The sequence below is a fragment of the Eucyclogobius newberryi genome, unplaced genomic scaffold (assembly GCF_026437365.1).
Source record: "Eucyclogobius newberryi isolate DKJ021-1_F unplaced genomic scaffold, fEucNew1.0.hap1 SCAF_12, whole genome shotgun sequence".
Taxonomy (NCBI): Eukaryota; Metazoa; Chordata; class Actinopteri; order Gobiiformes; family Gobiidae; genus Eucyclogobius; species Eucyclogobius newberryi.
The window spans coordinates 24,520,170-24,536,694 of NW_027315746.1; positions in this window are offsets into that span (position 1 = coordinate 24,520,170).

A 16,525-nucleotide genomic window follows, 5' to 3' on the forward strand; every position below is an offset into this window, starting at 1 on the left:
ATTATGCAAAATGCACTTTTTTGAGCATTAAAACCATGTTACAACATTGTTCCCTCATCAAAAACATACCAGAAGTTGTATTTATCTGCATTAACGCATGTTTGTTTCATGTTTGTTTCTTTCTAACAGTACTACTCTGAATTCTAAATCCTGATTGACCACTACCAATCAAACTCACACGTCCCAAGCTGGGGAGAGTGTCTTGCCCAAGGACACAATGGTAGTATTACTAGCACAAATGTCCTTATTCATGAATCATAAAGTAAAAATGAACGCTTGATTTCCAAACAGTGCGCCGGGGAACATCAGTCTGCTTTGAGAGATTGCCACGTGTGCCTTAAAAAAAGATGGGCAATATACGATATGCACACATTATTTCCAAAATAGCACAATTTGATATTATTTTAGTGGAGAAGAGTTTTAGAAAACAAGCTGAGACTCAAAAAAGGTTTAAAAACACTGCCTTAACCTAACTTCAGAGGCCATTGTTTCAGTTTCAACATCTGAACATCTGTGTAAGTCTCTGTTCTCACTCTCAAATGTGATGTTTTTTTCAATGTATGTTTTCCACTAGCTTCTTTCCACAAAGTGTGACAGAAGTGATGCATTAAGCATTTCAGTGTTTGAGCAGAGTGGATGTGTGATTGGAGCCAAGGCCAGCAGCAGTGGGACATGTCGATCAGTGGCTGTTATTAGGGGGACCACCAGTGTACGCGGGGCCGTTTGGTGCATGGGCCTAATAGCACCGTGAGCGCTGGAGCTTGGGCAGGAAGCTCCAGCAGACAGGCCAATGCTGAGGGAAGCACTTTCTCCACTCAACTGTAGGTCTCCTTGGGAAAAAACAATGACAAGGCTTATTGCCGTTTGGAAAAGGTCCCGTAGCTTACTTCCAGATGACAGACAGCAAAAAAAAGAGTAGAGAGAGAAAAGAATTCAATCATGATCTGGTCTTATTGTACAGGGTAAAGTTAGAGTGAAAGATCTGGGGTCAATCTCTTCAGTTCAGGAGTACATGTTTATTCCATCAGGATGTGGAAGAGTATGTCTAAAAGAATTTGCTAAAGGTATATTTTGTTCTCTTGTTGGTGGTGGCTGGAGTTTATATTATAAGACCTGTCCTGCAATGGTGATGATATTACAAGATCTGTCGGTGTAATCCCTCATTCGTCCAGGCGTGTTCCATAGTAGAAAAAGCTACGTCTATTTTACGTCTAAAGAAACGTCTATTTTTTCAAACTGAGTCCAGATGACTACAACTGAAGCTTTTTCTACTATTACAAGATCTGTTAGTATTGTATACACATCATTGTAAAAGCTCAGCAAATAGTGATTAAAAAACACAACTTTTTCTAGATTTATATTTGTAAAACATTCATCTTCTGTTATCTTTTCCACAAGAATAAAAAAGTGAACATTTAGTCAAGTAGGGAACAAGTGCTTGTTTTGTAAGTCTCAAGTGTTTGGTCTCAAGTTTGGGTCAAGTCCAAAGTCAAGAACAGTCTTTGAGTTCTGAGAAATTATTTGTATAAAGTTACAGAATACTGCTCATATTTTTGCAATGTATATAGTTTTTGGTAAAAAGTCCTAGTCAAGAAATGAGGGACATGTTCCTGGTAGTTCATTTAAAATAAAAAACAGAAAGTACGTCTAAAAATCAAAGGTAAAAAGAAAACAGTTTCCAAAAAACATGTTTTTTTGGAGGAGAAACATCAAGTCGTAACAAGTCACAGGGCAGTTGAGGCCCAAGGCAAAGTCCAATGAATCAAGTCAAGTTTCATGTCATCAAAATGGTGACTCAAGTGAAATACAGTTCACTACGGTACACTACATAACAAAATCACATAAATTGACTAAGTTGGCAGTTGGCATGTAAATCTGAAGCAGTCAGAGGTTGATATCTTGCTCAAAGACACCACAGCAGCGCTCTCCAATGTATGTGGTACAAGACGAGCTACTGAACCACAGAAGCCAATATAAAAGAATATATAGAGTAATGTAACTTGCCCAGAGGACTTACTCCAGTGACATATCCAAGCTGATCTGGCGAAAGCCTTGAGGTGACAGTGAGGGAAGCAGACCCCACGTGTGTTAACTGCCCTCCACGTGGGAGTCCTACTTTACAGCCAGGGTTTATGACTCCACTGTTTAAAGTGGGCTTAGGTTTCAGCCTATAGTCCTGTTCTACTTCTGACCTGATGCTGAATCATGACAACAAGCCACTGGTGAACAAACCGACAAGGACTGAAGCCCAGGCCATGAACACTGCAAATGATCTATAAGTAGGCAATGCGTGAGCAAAATGTTAAAGGTGTAATTTTATTCTAGTGGCGGTCTGCACCTGCTGGACTCTATAGAGATGCATTACCTGAATTTTCTATAACATGGCATTTTTAAAAATGCTTCTTTCTTGAGAAATTGTGGGTGTCAGGTATATCATTCCTATGTGTTTTGGGATTGTCTGAATTATCATTGATATATGACTGATATTTTAATAAATTGTATTCAACATTAACATTGCACCTGACTGCAATAGAAGCAATAAAAGGATGTTAGAAGTAACCAACTGGGCTAAAATAACAATGGACATTCTAAAATATAAAGAATACCTTTACAGTTCAACTTCCCAACATCAGTATGGTGTGGATGTTGATATAAAATATAATGCCAGTAAACTGTCATCTTGGGCTATAAAACTTTAGATGATAAATGTTTTTCCTGTATCCAACAAATTACATTTCTTTGGCACCTTTTATTACTTATGTCAGATGAAGATAATGTGGCATGATGTATGCACAGGGGAACAGGTTTGATGCCTGTACAGTTCAAGTGAAAAAGACACATTTTAAAGCTACAGTTCTGTGTTATGAACAGCTCACCTTTGGTCAAACTGCAAAAGAGTGAGCAAACAGACTCTCAATGATGCATACAATGACTGCTACAAGATCTAGTGCAAGTCACCTTTTTGTGTCAGCAGGAATCAAAACTTTTCATGCAGCCTTGTGCTGTTTGATGTTTAGATTTATCCATCGATTAATGACTATGAGAACATGATTCTCATAATGTCAATCGATCTCGATGCCACATGTCACCAGTCTGAACTCTGGAGACACTGGTACAGCTGTTTGTTGAAAGACGAGGATGACTGGAAAATTGACACATTTATCATTCACTGCTACAACTAAAACAAATGCGCCAGACATTTTATAAATGATTCATTATTGATACACAGTGCACTGTTAAGTCTGACCCATATACATATTGTGAACTACTCTTAACAATCATGCACAATTTGGTTTACTGAAAAGGTAAATTATGCATTCCTGTTGATGTTTGCAAACTGTTCAAGGATAACTTAACAATAAAACAAATATTGTATTGTAATTGATTTGATGTCTGAGATATCCTAGATGCAGACCATATGAAAATACAAAAGTGAAGTGATAGTGATGATTAACTGGAAAAATACAGACAATTTCACTTTATTTTTCATATACATAGAGGTTGAATGTATCGTTATGGTCTGTTACTATCAAATTATGTCTATCCAACTGTTGACACAAGTCCAGCATAACGGAAAATACCTGCTCAAGTTAATATCCCAGTCCATAAACATTAATACCCATTTAAAGCCTGTTTAACGGTTGATTTGCTGTAATGTGTCTGTAAAAGCAGAGAAACCCGGTCTAGTCATTCTGGCACTGACTTCGACCCTGTCTAAATCCTGGACTAAGCCTTTATCTGTTTGTAAGACCAATAGTAGGGACAGATTTACAGCTTAGCATTAAATAAGAAAGGTTACACCGGCTATTTTCTGCGCGCCTCAACCTATGTAACCGCACCAAAAGAACAAAACGCAAAACGATACTCTGAAATTTAGTCACAGTTGGAGCATGGCTGAGCTACGGCCTCGCACAATGGTGCATTCACCGAGCTTGGAATGACGAAAAAATGGCAGCATCTGAATTCTCAATACATTTTCTTTTTAAATTTTGTGATGGCTGTGCTGTTTTGATGGTTGTTTATGTTAAAGGAGTAAGATAGGTCAAAAGTATGCTCCAAGAGGCCACGGAAAGTTAAAATGAAATGGTGCTTGTTTAAACTCAAACGTTGAGCATGAAGACTGTCCGCCATAACAACAGACATTTGATTTTATTTAGCGTGAAGCAAAAGAGGCAGAGGCAGTAAAAGCCAGCAATAGCAGAGAGTTGGCACAGCTCCATTACAGAATGTGTGGACATCTTCTCTTTTCATACATCGTTATGTAGTGCCACTGAGAAATTGCAGTTAAAGTAGTTGAGTACTTTTACCCCAATACAGCTTTGTACTTGTACTTGAGTTATCACATTTAAGTAACTAATAATTTAGTAAAAGGGACAAAAGTGCTTTGCTGACATTATTTGCCCATTTGCTTTTCTTTCACCTCACATTCAGACATGATTTATATTGTGTGTGCAAATGTGTGCATTATTCCAAAATACATTTATTTTATTTTATTTTATTTGATAGGGACGGATAAACAAACATAGAGTTACAATAATAGGGGACAGAAATACTCACTCACACATCCATACACTGTCACTCTCACACATGATCACACTTGCTGTTGGATGAGCCAGGACCGGTTATAGTCTTTATGTGAGCAAGTAAAGAGTTCCAAAGGTTAGCTCCTTTCACTGAAAATGCAGTCTGAACAAAAGAGGTTTTACAGAAAGGAACTCTACAGTCCCAGTGTGTGGGGCCCTTGTGGGCCAGTTTTACATACCGGTAATTTAAATGACCAAAATTGATCAAATTAAACAGTGGTGAAATTTGCTTGGCATAAATTAAGTTGAAACTGAATTTCCAGTGCCAAATACTCACTTGAGTAATCATTTTGGTCTCTATATATTGTACGTCTTGATCATATAATCTTAATGGCATTCAACAAAAAAAAAAATTATGATAAAGCCGGTAAATTGATACTTTAGATTGTAATAAACCCATGGTGGTACAGTTCACCATCTCATTTTATGAAAAAAACAAGGCCATGGTATAAAAGATCAAATGTTTTTATTTTTCTTCTGTGATTTCTTTGTTAGGTGCAGTTCCATTCAGACGTGCTGGCTCCTGCAGTCCACAACCAGTGGATTCATCATATTTTCCCTTTGAGGGAATCTTTAAATGGACATAGTTCTATTTTCTTGTGTAAATGCACTGATAACTCTGCTCCTATAGTTTCGGATCTGGTCTCCTGAACAGTCTGAAGATGGAAGACTTTGCGTTTGAGGCCAAATCTCCATCACGTGTCTCATCATGTTTTGTCAGTTCAATCAGCAACTCAAGAGTTTGTCAAATATCTCCCATAGGGCCTCATTTATCAAGCGTTCTCTCATATACAAAACAGATAAGCGTGCTCAAAGTGGGGCAAATACTTGACTCAGCTGACGTATAATATACGTCTCTGTGTAAGACGTATATTATACGTCTCACACAGAAGTTAAGATAAGATAAGATAAGATATTCCTTTATTGTCCCACATGGGGAAATTTCATTGGTGCAACGCAGGTAGATACAGAGGTAGATACAGAAGAACAGATCACTTATAGGAAGTCTGAAAAACACTTTCAGTAGAAGATCTCCTATAAATAAATAAAAACTCCCATAGACAAATGAATAAATAAATACATAAATACCATTGCATGTGATCACGACAGTAATTGCACATGAATATGTGTCACGACAGCACATAGACTGCACATGAATTTCACAGTAAATTCACTATAGGAACTATAATTTCACAGTAAAAGTTACTATAGGATCGGTTATTTGCCCTTTTGAGGCTAAACCTATTTTCTTATCCTGTAAGGTTTCAGCAGTCAAATAGCTAGGCCTACTTAATTATTGTAATAGTGTGACGAGTACTTCCTGTGCCACTTAATGTGGAACAGTGGGTGTTTTTAGCCTTGCTAAATTCTGGGAAAACCATGGCCGCCTTGTTGTTCAGACCTCTCCCCTGGCGCAGCTTCATAAGAGGACTCACGCCGTCCAGAGCTTCAGAGGAGCTACAAAAGTCCCTGTGGACGTCAGCGAGTGGGCGTGAATGTGAGGGCTTGCAGCCGGGCACGTGCAACTACGAGCCGGCCTTTATTTGTCCACAATTTGAGAAAAAAACGTGCACTCAGAGAGGTTCATAACTTGGTGCCGTCAGATGCAAGTCCAAAAGATTTTCTCGTTTGCTTTCTCTAAATGAACGTAAATTAAAGAACCAGTTTCGGATTGAGCGCTTGTAAAAGGACAGTATTTGGAGCTAAATGGCCGATAAAAATCTGACGGAGATGTATCAAAGAAGAAAATAGACCAAAAGGCCAAAACGTGAGACCACCAAGTCTCAGTGTACTGTATTGCCTGGCTTTGTAACCCAGGCCAACATTTAATTTTGAATGTTTTGCCTGGTTAAGTAAATACACAATTTTTTACACCCACATTAACCAACTAAACACCAGATCAAGCTACAGTAAAATAAGAGCGATTGGAATCAATTCATGTAGTGTTTCATGGTAGAAAATTATAAGTATATTTTTATTGTTCAATTTCGTATAAATTCTATTCTAATTCATTTAGAAATAGAACATTTGATAAAACAGATGATGGTCTGCCAATCAAGCAAAGAAACACATACAGAACAACACAGTTAATACAGAATGTGTTTGTAGGTCATAACTAGAGGGTTTAGCAGGTTTTATACATATTTAACCGGAATATTTGGTGGTTAGCAGAGGAAATTATGTTACTTAAATAACTACTGTGGTTATAATTTGTGTGACTCTTCAAATTGTGATATATTCGATTGAAATAAAGCATGCAGTCCTTTATGCTTCTACCTCTATAGTAGTTCAGCATGAGCACTAATTGTTGAATATTGACCCTTTCCTCCTAAATGTACTAAACTGTCCCTTGTTTCTATGGTAACCAGGTGTTAGAACACAAATACAGGTGTGTGGAGCTGGTGCGAGTGCAGCGCGGTGACTGACCATGCCAGCCTCTCGCCCTCCCTCCCTCCCTCAGTGGTAAACAGCACCAGGAGCCTGAAGTCATTTCCTCCCCCAGGGGCCAGTGAAGTGTGGTGTGTGTGGCACTGCTGCTGCTGATGTCATGGGCCCCGGCTCCGCACTGAGGGATAAGTGTTGTAAAGAGGCCACAGACAGGTGACTCCCCAGCTGGACCGCAGCACTATCCAGCTTTATATGATCCCCCCAGGCTTATATTTCTCAATTATGTTCCTATAAGAGTCTCTAAATCTTCATGCACTGACAAGTTGGGTCTTTAAGCAAGGATTTGACGTTAAGTTCTGCAGCGTTTTAAAATGAGAATATGCATGTCACAGTCTAATTAGCTTTATAAATGAATGCCAGTTACCTCCATGACTTTTACTGCTCACTGTGAGAGTGATTGGGATCATGAGTCACCCGTTTGGGAGAGTTTTTGTACCTGTAAACGGAGTAGTCAAAAGCTCATTGTGTGTACACGACAGGTCTGAGTAGAGGCCACAGGTAGGTGATTACATTTAGCCATATGCTTAATCTGTGAGTCAAGAACTAAGAGAGTACCAATTTTAACATATCCAAATTATAGTAGGTTGATATTGACAATTATAATTTATTTGGTATTAAATCTGAAAGCTAAATCAATTCAGTATGTACCTCGTGACGGTCTGATGTCTGTTCTTATCAGTCAAACACAGCCAACTACAAGTGCCTTGCCACCATATTTCATAGCTATTCATACAAATGAACACATTTTTACAGAGAGGATATGATTTGATCAGTATTTAGTGTCAATGCCAGCTCTAATGGTGTAATATGCCCTTGCCTGTTGTTAGATTTATTACCCAGCATGCCGTGTTCACAGCTGACAGTCTTCTTTCAGCCATAGTGTCATGGATACACGACTCGGGTGTCACAATATGAAATGTTTGCATTACAATTAATAACACCACAATATAATGATTATTTAGGGCAGCTTTATGAAATCAAACTTTCTGAATGCAAAAATAAAGTCATTGTGATATAAACAGCCAAATATAAAGCAATCTACATTTAGGTGAATATTGAATTTAAATTACTTATTGCCTACTTGCTCACAATTAATAATTAACCTAATAATGTTTTAACCCTTTACATTTAATGTCTTGAATCCTCGTATTGCTGGTTCAAGTCCTGAAACATGTTCTTCGAAATTGTAACTATCTGTATGCAATCTGTAATTTCTATTTTATGTCAAAGGGGATTGTTTTCTGTTCCAACAGTTATCGTCTGACCTTGATTTTAAGTTAGCAATCTGTTTTTGCATATAAACTTTAGGCTTATAGGCCTTATAGCCAATAGGCTGATGATTGACTGCTTGATCCAGACGGGGGACATTTTTTACGAATCAAGCTTACACCTCAGAACATTAATCTGTGTAATTACTGCTGGAAATGAGACTTGTGCTCTTAAATTTCTCTAATAACTTTTCCATGGTGCGCTGCGGAGCACATTCACTACATACCACAGTCATCAGAGAGTCCCTTTACTTTGACCCAGTTGCTTTTGAGGGCTCGGAGTATGGAATCTTTGCCATTGTAGAGCGGGCAGAACTCCAGTGCAAATCCTCATTATTTACAATGGCTCCAAGTAAAGTGCAAAGCGCTCGCAATAAAGCGTTTAGGGTTTCCTCATCTGGAACAAAACGCTATCAGACTACTGGCAGTTAAAGTGGGAGCCGGACCCGTGTCTTGGGGAGTGTAGGGTTATTGTCCTATGTATAAGACAGACAGCGTATAAATAACAGCGGCATCAGTGAAACTAAAGACGTGTTAGAGACGAGGCGGGCGGACATGTTTCTAAGGTATTTCACACAAACACACACTTATAACACATGGGACTGGAGCAGGGAGGAGCGATGTCAAAGGCATGTGGTTCATCAGCAGATAGTAGTCGTAGTCCAGAAAAGAGGTTTTAAATGCCTTACAAAAAGGTTTTACCTCACCATTAGTTTATTCAAGAGTTTTATTTATTTTTTAATTTAGATTTACGAGTAATTTTAACCTATCCTATATATATTAGATTTGGATGCTTTGAAAATGTAAGTTTTGAACAATCTCCTTTGCATGTGCGATTCCTTGAAAATGCAAAAAAAACAAAATTGCATAGCTATTTTCCAAAATGAAAACGGTAAAAACCTGTAGCATGCTGAAATAACACAATGAGGTTTGTATGGTTTACAATGAACAAAATCTAAAATAATGCATTTGACTCACAGGGACAATAAATAAATGAACTTAGCTATAGCTGAAATGATGATTTACATATGCGATGGTTTATTACTAAATACCAGAAATAGCATATGTCTTTCACCCTATTATGTTTTACCCTTATTGAACCTTCACACAAATAAAACCATATTTAATAATTTAAAGGACTAAAATGGCCGATAAATCACACACAACAATTTAAACGTTACATATTTCTATTTTTCCCAAATGCTGAAATTCCAATGCTTTACTCCTACTGTTTTTTGAAGTTCCTACCTGTTAAACCTTTTAAATACAGATATTTTATGAATATTCATAAAAACAAAACATCTAAATTTGACATTTTAAAATGAAAAATGCTGAATAAAATTAAATGAATACTATTCATTCATGAATTGGTGAATAAAAATCTAATTTTTAGAGGTCCCAAAAGAACAGACTTTTGTCATTTGAGCAACATACTTATTCGTGAAATATAGAAAAGAGAGAAAAATATTAAAACTAGTTTACAATACTGAACATTAAAATTGCATTGTTTACCTATCGATTATGTCTGACAGAAAACACTGCAGAAGGAGGTCATAAATGTGTTCTTTTTAAAAGATGTAGGTCTCAAAGTGGTGTTAAAACATGTACTTTCATGATAATACATCAATAACTCTCAAACACACCACACTCAAACATAGTCGGGGGTGGTTGCCCAAGGACACAACAGCACACCATTATAACACTGTTATTTGGAGTTCATTTAAGTGCAAAGCAGTGATTTAAAACAACTACCACTAATATTTTCCAACGCCATTAACCGTCTTTCCCCAGAACTTCCTTTTAGTCATAATGAAAACTATGCCAGACATCCACTCCCCGTCCCATACACTATTTGTCCATTCCTGTGACGATCATTGAAAAAAAAAAAAAAAAAGAAATAGAAAAATAAGTGTGATCTCCCTCGACGCTCTCTATTAACCTTTAGACCCTCCCGCCTTTCTCTCAGCTGGGGTCTGCCTTTGTACACGCAGTCTTCAAAGTCCACCGTGTCACCAATCATCCGTGTTACTACATCTCTGAGCGCTATAGGACACTTGCACTGGAGGAATGGTCCACTTTGATCTCTATAGTGGACGACTAAAGAGACATCCCTCGCTCCCGACTGCCTCCAGAGCCAGACTGCAAACGGTAGGCTGCAGGGGTTAAAGAATAATATCTGGGCCCATCAAACGAGTAACAAATGTGCTTACAGAGCCGTAAAATATAGTAGGGGAGGGGACGAGAGATGGGAGGGCGGTGCGCACACTTTACAACATGGATTATTACAAACAGCAGCTTAAGTTCTGCAGGTTCTTTATCAGGGCTATCTACACATTCCTGATGGTACAGATGGGAGAATATATGGATAAGCTTACAGTGTACAGTGTTTTAAGATCCAGCAACTGAATGCAATACATAAATGTTACTATAATTTCAATATGTAGATGCGTAAAGCTGCAGCTGTTCTAGTTTGAGTGGTTGTGGTTGAGTCTGGCCTTTATATTGTTGTTATATAAAAACCTGCTGTATCAACGGTCTTAAAGTCGTTTCAACAGACAACAATCAAAACATGCATTGTATTGTATAGATAATATGAATAATAATAATAGTAAAAGTAATGTTCACCTTAGTTAATTTGTGCTGAAAGAAACAATTATGATTTTTTTTGGGTTATAGTATTATGTTATTATTGCAGTAATTAACCATAAACCAAGTCAGAAAAAGGCCAATTTTACCAATTCACCGTTCACATACACACATGAGGCAGGTGTGTAAGTGTCTTGCCCAAGGACACAATGACAGTATTCATGTGTGGGGAACTGGAGTCGCACCGCCAACGTGACCGCTCTACCTGACATGACAATATAGTATGAAATGGGGGTGAGGAGGGGCAAGACGATCAGCAAATTGCCAGGACTGAACATGCACTCACAGCGCTGGCCATCTTTACGGACAAGGTCCATTTTCATGCAGAAAGAATTGCAAGTAATTATGTTTGCGAGACACATATTTCATCCATACACCACCCATTTCTTTGCATTTTGGCGTGGTTCTGAACATGTTGGGTTGCCAAGAAGTAAGAAGTCTGTCTTTTTTGTGCCTTACAGCTCTTAAAAGTGTATTTATCCTCATTGACTTGCCACAGCCACAGCCTGTCTGCTGACCTTGTCCAGAGGCCGGTCCAAACTCCACAAATTCCCAGGTTGTGACTAAAGGAACATGTGTTTTTAGCCACCACTCACATGAAGCCTTATATAGCAAGGTCAACACTGGCTGCTACTCCCTATATTACTCGTCTAAATCAAGTCATTAGATTGGACACAACAAGGAGCTAACGTTTTTAGAGTCGAGTGGGAAAGACTAACAATTATTCACAATTACTCATTTAATTAAAGTTGCATTAAGACATTTTTTACTGCACGTCTGAGAGTATTTTTCAGACTACACTATGAGCAAGTGTTTAAAGCTGGGGTGCCTTATTTTCAAACCACAAAAAAGTATTTAAATCTATCTGACTCGTCTCTAACCTCTCACAAAACTGTATTCATTTTCAGACGTGCACGGCTTTGAGAACATAGTTTTCAGATGGCGAAGTGAAGCTGGAGTGGACCACCCAAGCGCAGCCAATCAGAGTCACAGTTTGGCTCTTACTTCCTGGATGACATAAAATACTTCATTATTGGCTGGCAGAAAGCACGCAGTGGTCTCATTTTGTCACAAAGTGCTGCTTTTATAATATACACTTTGAGGGAAAACACCAAAAAAAACTCATTTACAAGAAAGAAAGTAAATTAATGTTGCTACCTTTACAAATATATACATCTCCTTTTGCTATGTTTAATTGTTATGAATTCATGTTTTCCCTGTTTGTCTCATTATCTATAAATCTATAAACTAGTACTCAGTTGGATTGATAATTAGTAAATCAGTTGGATTGATAATTTTTAATTTAGTTAATTTTATTGTATTTCTGTAATTTCTTTGTGATTTGAATGCATTTTTCCTGCTGTGTGAAGCACTTTGAATTGCCTTGTGTATGAAATGTGCTCTACAAATAAACTTGCCTTGCCTTGCCTTACTTGTGCATTTTCACATTAATAAGAACTTGTTTCTTCTACTTGAACTTGAGTAATATGATTTTAAAGTTACATTAATCTTATTTGAGAACGTTGGCAATTGAAGTCACCTCCAATGTGAGAACCATCTGAAAATACTTGTATAGTTGTTATAAATGGCGGTCATTTACTCTGTCACTTCTGATGTCCTGTGCGTTCTATGGCTACAGTTTGTGACCGCACGTCTCAACATTGCACCAAGACTTGCCTCACTCACACTAATCCAACTGCACTTCAGATAACCAGGCAAGAAATTACATCCATTTCTGTTGCATTCCAAACAATTACGTCGCTACGGCCGTGGCAGTGAAAATGATGTGTGTGGACGGAGGGTCTGAAGAGGTCATTTTATAAATGCGTGTGTTCCCCATTTATGTTCTGGAGGAAAGAATTCTGTTGTAGCGCTCATGGGCTTTGACACTAAAACTCTTGGGAAAAGTTACAGAAGTCAAACAAATACAAAGCAATTCAATTCAAGTCAGGAGTGTTATGAACGGAGAGAATAGGAATTTTCACACACAACAGTAACAAAAACTGAATCATTATAATACCCCAACTACCCACTCCCTCTTGTTCACATTCACACGGCAACAGTGGCTGAAAGTATAAAATTAGTATAAAATTATTATAAAATTAGAACTTTTAAATGTTCGATTAAGTTAAGTTTACCATGTTCCCCCCATCATCCTACTCGTTTTGAGCAGTTTAAACCAAAGCTCTAACAAACAACGAAATCATCAATAAAATACAATTATTCACAGTTATTCTGAATTTTAGTTACACTTTCTAATTGATGTTCAAAGAAAGAAAGCAACCACTTAATTTCTCTACAAAAAGCTTTGTCAAATTTGGGAACTGAAAAATGGTTCCTAAAGTTCGATACCCCTGTTGAGTGATTTTTTAAGGAAAATGTCCAGACATTTGAGACTGAGTTTGGTTCTGGTTCTGCTGCTTTTTAATCACAAACACAAGATTGCAGCATTTCTAAATATATCATGACAAATTAATCCATTGACCTATCTCATTCAAACCCTATACAGGTTTGTAATAAAATGATTCTGTATCAATTTTTTAACAATTAATAAATAATATAAGTTTAACTAGAGTTCAGGTCTGAATTTTTTCAATTATCACAAGTAAGTACTATGGAAAAGTACTGGCAGGAAAACTGACTGATTATCACAGCTTGGATTACTCAAACATCCATGAAGCAAAATACAAAAGTTAGATAATGACGCCAGAACACCTTAATAACATGATAAAACGTGTAGAAATGTCCATTTTAAACTCTTTTAACTTAAATGCTAAAACCTTAACACAAACTACCTTCTCACACTCGATTCTGACTGATCATAATTAAAGTATTTTTACATATAGTTACATTTTTGTACACCAAAAAGCAAATAATCCAGCTCTGAAACATGACTCACTGAACATTCTCTTCACTGACGTTTGAACCAAAGGCCAAATAAAGAGGACGAGTTTCATTTTTACTCTCCATTGACCTTCCTTGTATCAAGTGGTTCCCCGCTTCTCCGGAGAAGAGCACTCAAATAACCCGTATGACAGTGAAGGCAGCAGCACTTTGCCCCGCGGCACATGAAGGCCACACGAGCCACTATCACCTGTGCCATCGCTCCCAGCTGGAGACGAGGCTGGTGGTCGCCTCTTACTCCTGCTCTGATCCGGATGTTGTGAGATTAGGCACTTTAAGATGGAGGGAAGTTCTAGAGGAGGAAATGCACTACAAAGTCTTACTCATGCAGTCGTACGTCGTCAAAACTATTAACTACACCCGCCAAAAATGGATTTCGAGGTGCAACCGTCATTATCTAAACCAAACTAAATTAATTAAACAGGGTCAGCAACAAGTACAGTTTATGTTCTACTTAAAGACAAAAAAACTGCACAAATAAGGTTTCAAATCAACAGTATTTTAACAGAAAGAGTCAATTTATAGTCTGAGATTTATACCAAGATCAAGACCTATTCTAACACTATTCAGGAAAAATTTCAATCTTTTTAATGTGATTTTCAATAGTATCAATACTCTTTCAAATGAGTATCTAGTTTTGATACTAGTTCTTGTATCGATTAGTATCTGGGTATTGACACTTCTGTAAATGCTACTTCAAAATACAAAACAGTTGAATTGCGATTACTATCAACGCCAAAGCACTGTGCCACTGCTGAGAAAAAGAACACTTTTATTGCAAGATAAAAACACACAATTTGGGGATTTCAAAGACACTAGTTGTAATTGTAAGGCACTGGCGGACCAAATGTGGATGTTGTGACGATCTGGTTCATATGACTATGTGTAAGACTCAGAGGAGGAAGTGTGCTACCAACAAAGTCCTCTTCAAGCACCTGACATGTTTCATATAGTCTAAAAATATTGTAAATATTTCTCTCTGAAATAAACAGGGTTAAAATAAGGTCCGAACGTGCCTTTTATGGCTCAGAATAGTGCGCTGGCTCTTCCGTGTGTGGCTTTCATGTTCGAGGAAGTGCAGAACAATCATATTGTTGCATTGTTACATTTCCCGTGGGCTGAGGAGGCTCACATTGATCTTTATAGGGTCACAGACAGTGCTTCAGACTCCCCATGGGTTCACACTCAAACATGACAAATAAACAGCACTCCGGTACAATGAGGCTCTAAGTGCTGGGCTTACAACATGAAGGATTACCACATTTATCCACTATTGGCATGAATGTGTAGAAATGTGCAATTAATCACATTTTAATCAGGTTCAAGTTTCAGTCATTAGGTGCTTAGGTCTAAAGCCAATCCTCCTCAGCAAAAGCATGTGGTTTCAGTTCAGACTTCTTCTTCAGAGGAAGAAATTTGATTAATGTTTGTGTTACATGGTGCTGATCAAAATGCTGTGGTTTATGTTCAGGAAATTAATATTGAAAGCCATTTTATTTGTTTTTAATAAGAAAAAGATTTGTTCAGTATGAGAAACTAACTTCGACTAACCAACCAAACCAAAGAAGCTGAGGGGCTGAAAGTTCTGCTGCTGCGAGGAGATGGAGCCGATTGTTTGCAGTTTGTTGCATGAAAGCATGGATGAATGAGGGGAGAGAGAAAGCATTTATATGACTAGTTTAAGAGGTGACTGACAGCGACATTCTATGGGTGATAGAAAATGTTAACAAAGCATGCATTGTGTTCACATTTCATCATTTACGTTGTGAGATTAACCATGAGTTGAACCTTATCATTTTTTGTCTGGTATTGGCTCCACAAATTTGCCATGTTAATCTAATGTTTTACAGGCCTTTTAACCAACAATGGTTACGTCTTCAGGGTTAAATAATTGCACCAATTTCTGAAGCAACTGTATTGTGAACAAAATTATTTCACTTATTTATTTAGGCTGACAGTGAAGACGTTGAACTTTGTGCCTCTTTTTTCTTTCACACGGGGAGGCCCAGTAATTATCACCCAAGTTCCAGAATACACACTTTACGAAGAGTGAGTCTGGCCCTCCGTCGTGCTTCGAGGCAAACTCAAACCGTACCGTGCAATCAGATGCGTTTCATTTCGTGACGCATGTGAAATGAACTAGCCCATTGGCAATCAATCATTTTCAATAAAATCAAACTTCTCTCACCTCAGATTAACAGCGTTTTGAGCTTTGATCATTGATTCAGCAAAAATTAAAACAAAAATTAGGTTTTTGAGGGATTCTAGAATATTGTGATGTAACATGGATCTCCTCAGTCACGTGATTTTAAAGGATGTCACTGTATGCTGTATGTTGTTTTTTGGGAAGTTAAAGAAGAATAATCCTTTCTTTTGAGACTTGTTATTGGTAGCCCACAGCGTAGCATTGTGTCTTCCGTCCTAATACTAGCAGTACCAACTGTACCAACGTCAATTTGGACTCATTCAATGCCAATAATATTTATTACAAATGGGGGACAACTAAAATAAAATGAAAATGGTTAAAATACAGATATTTGATTTTGAGTCACTAATGGAAATGATTAAGTTAAACATGTGCAAATTCATCTTGTTTTTACCAGGGTAGCAAGTGAAATCTGGTTGCTGGAAATATGAACATTATCACACTTAAATGTGAAAACAACCAATTAAAAA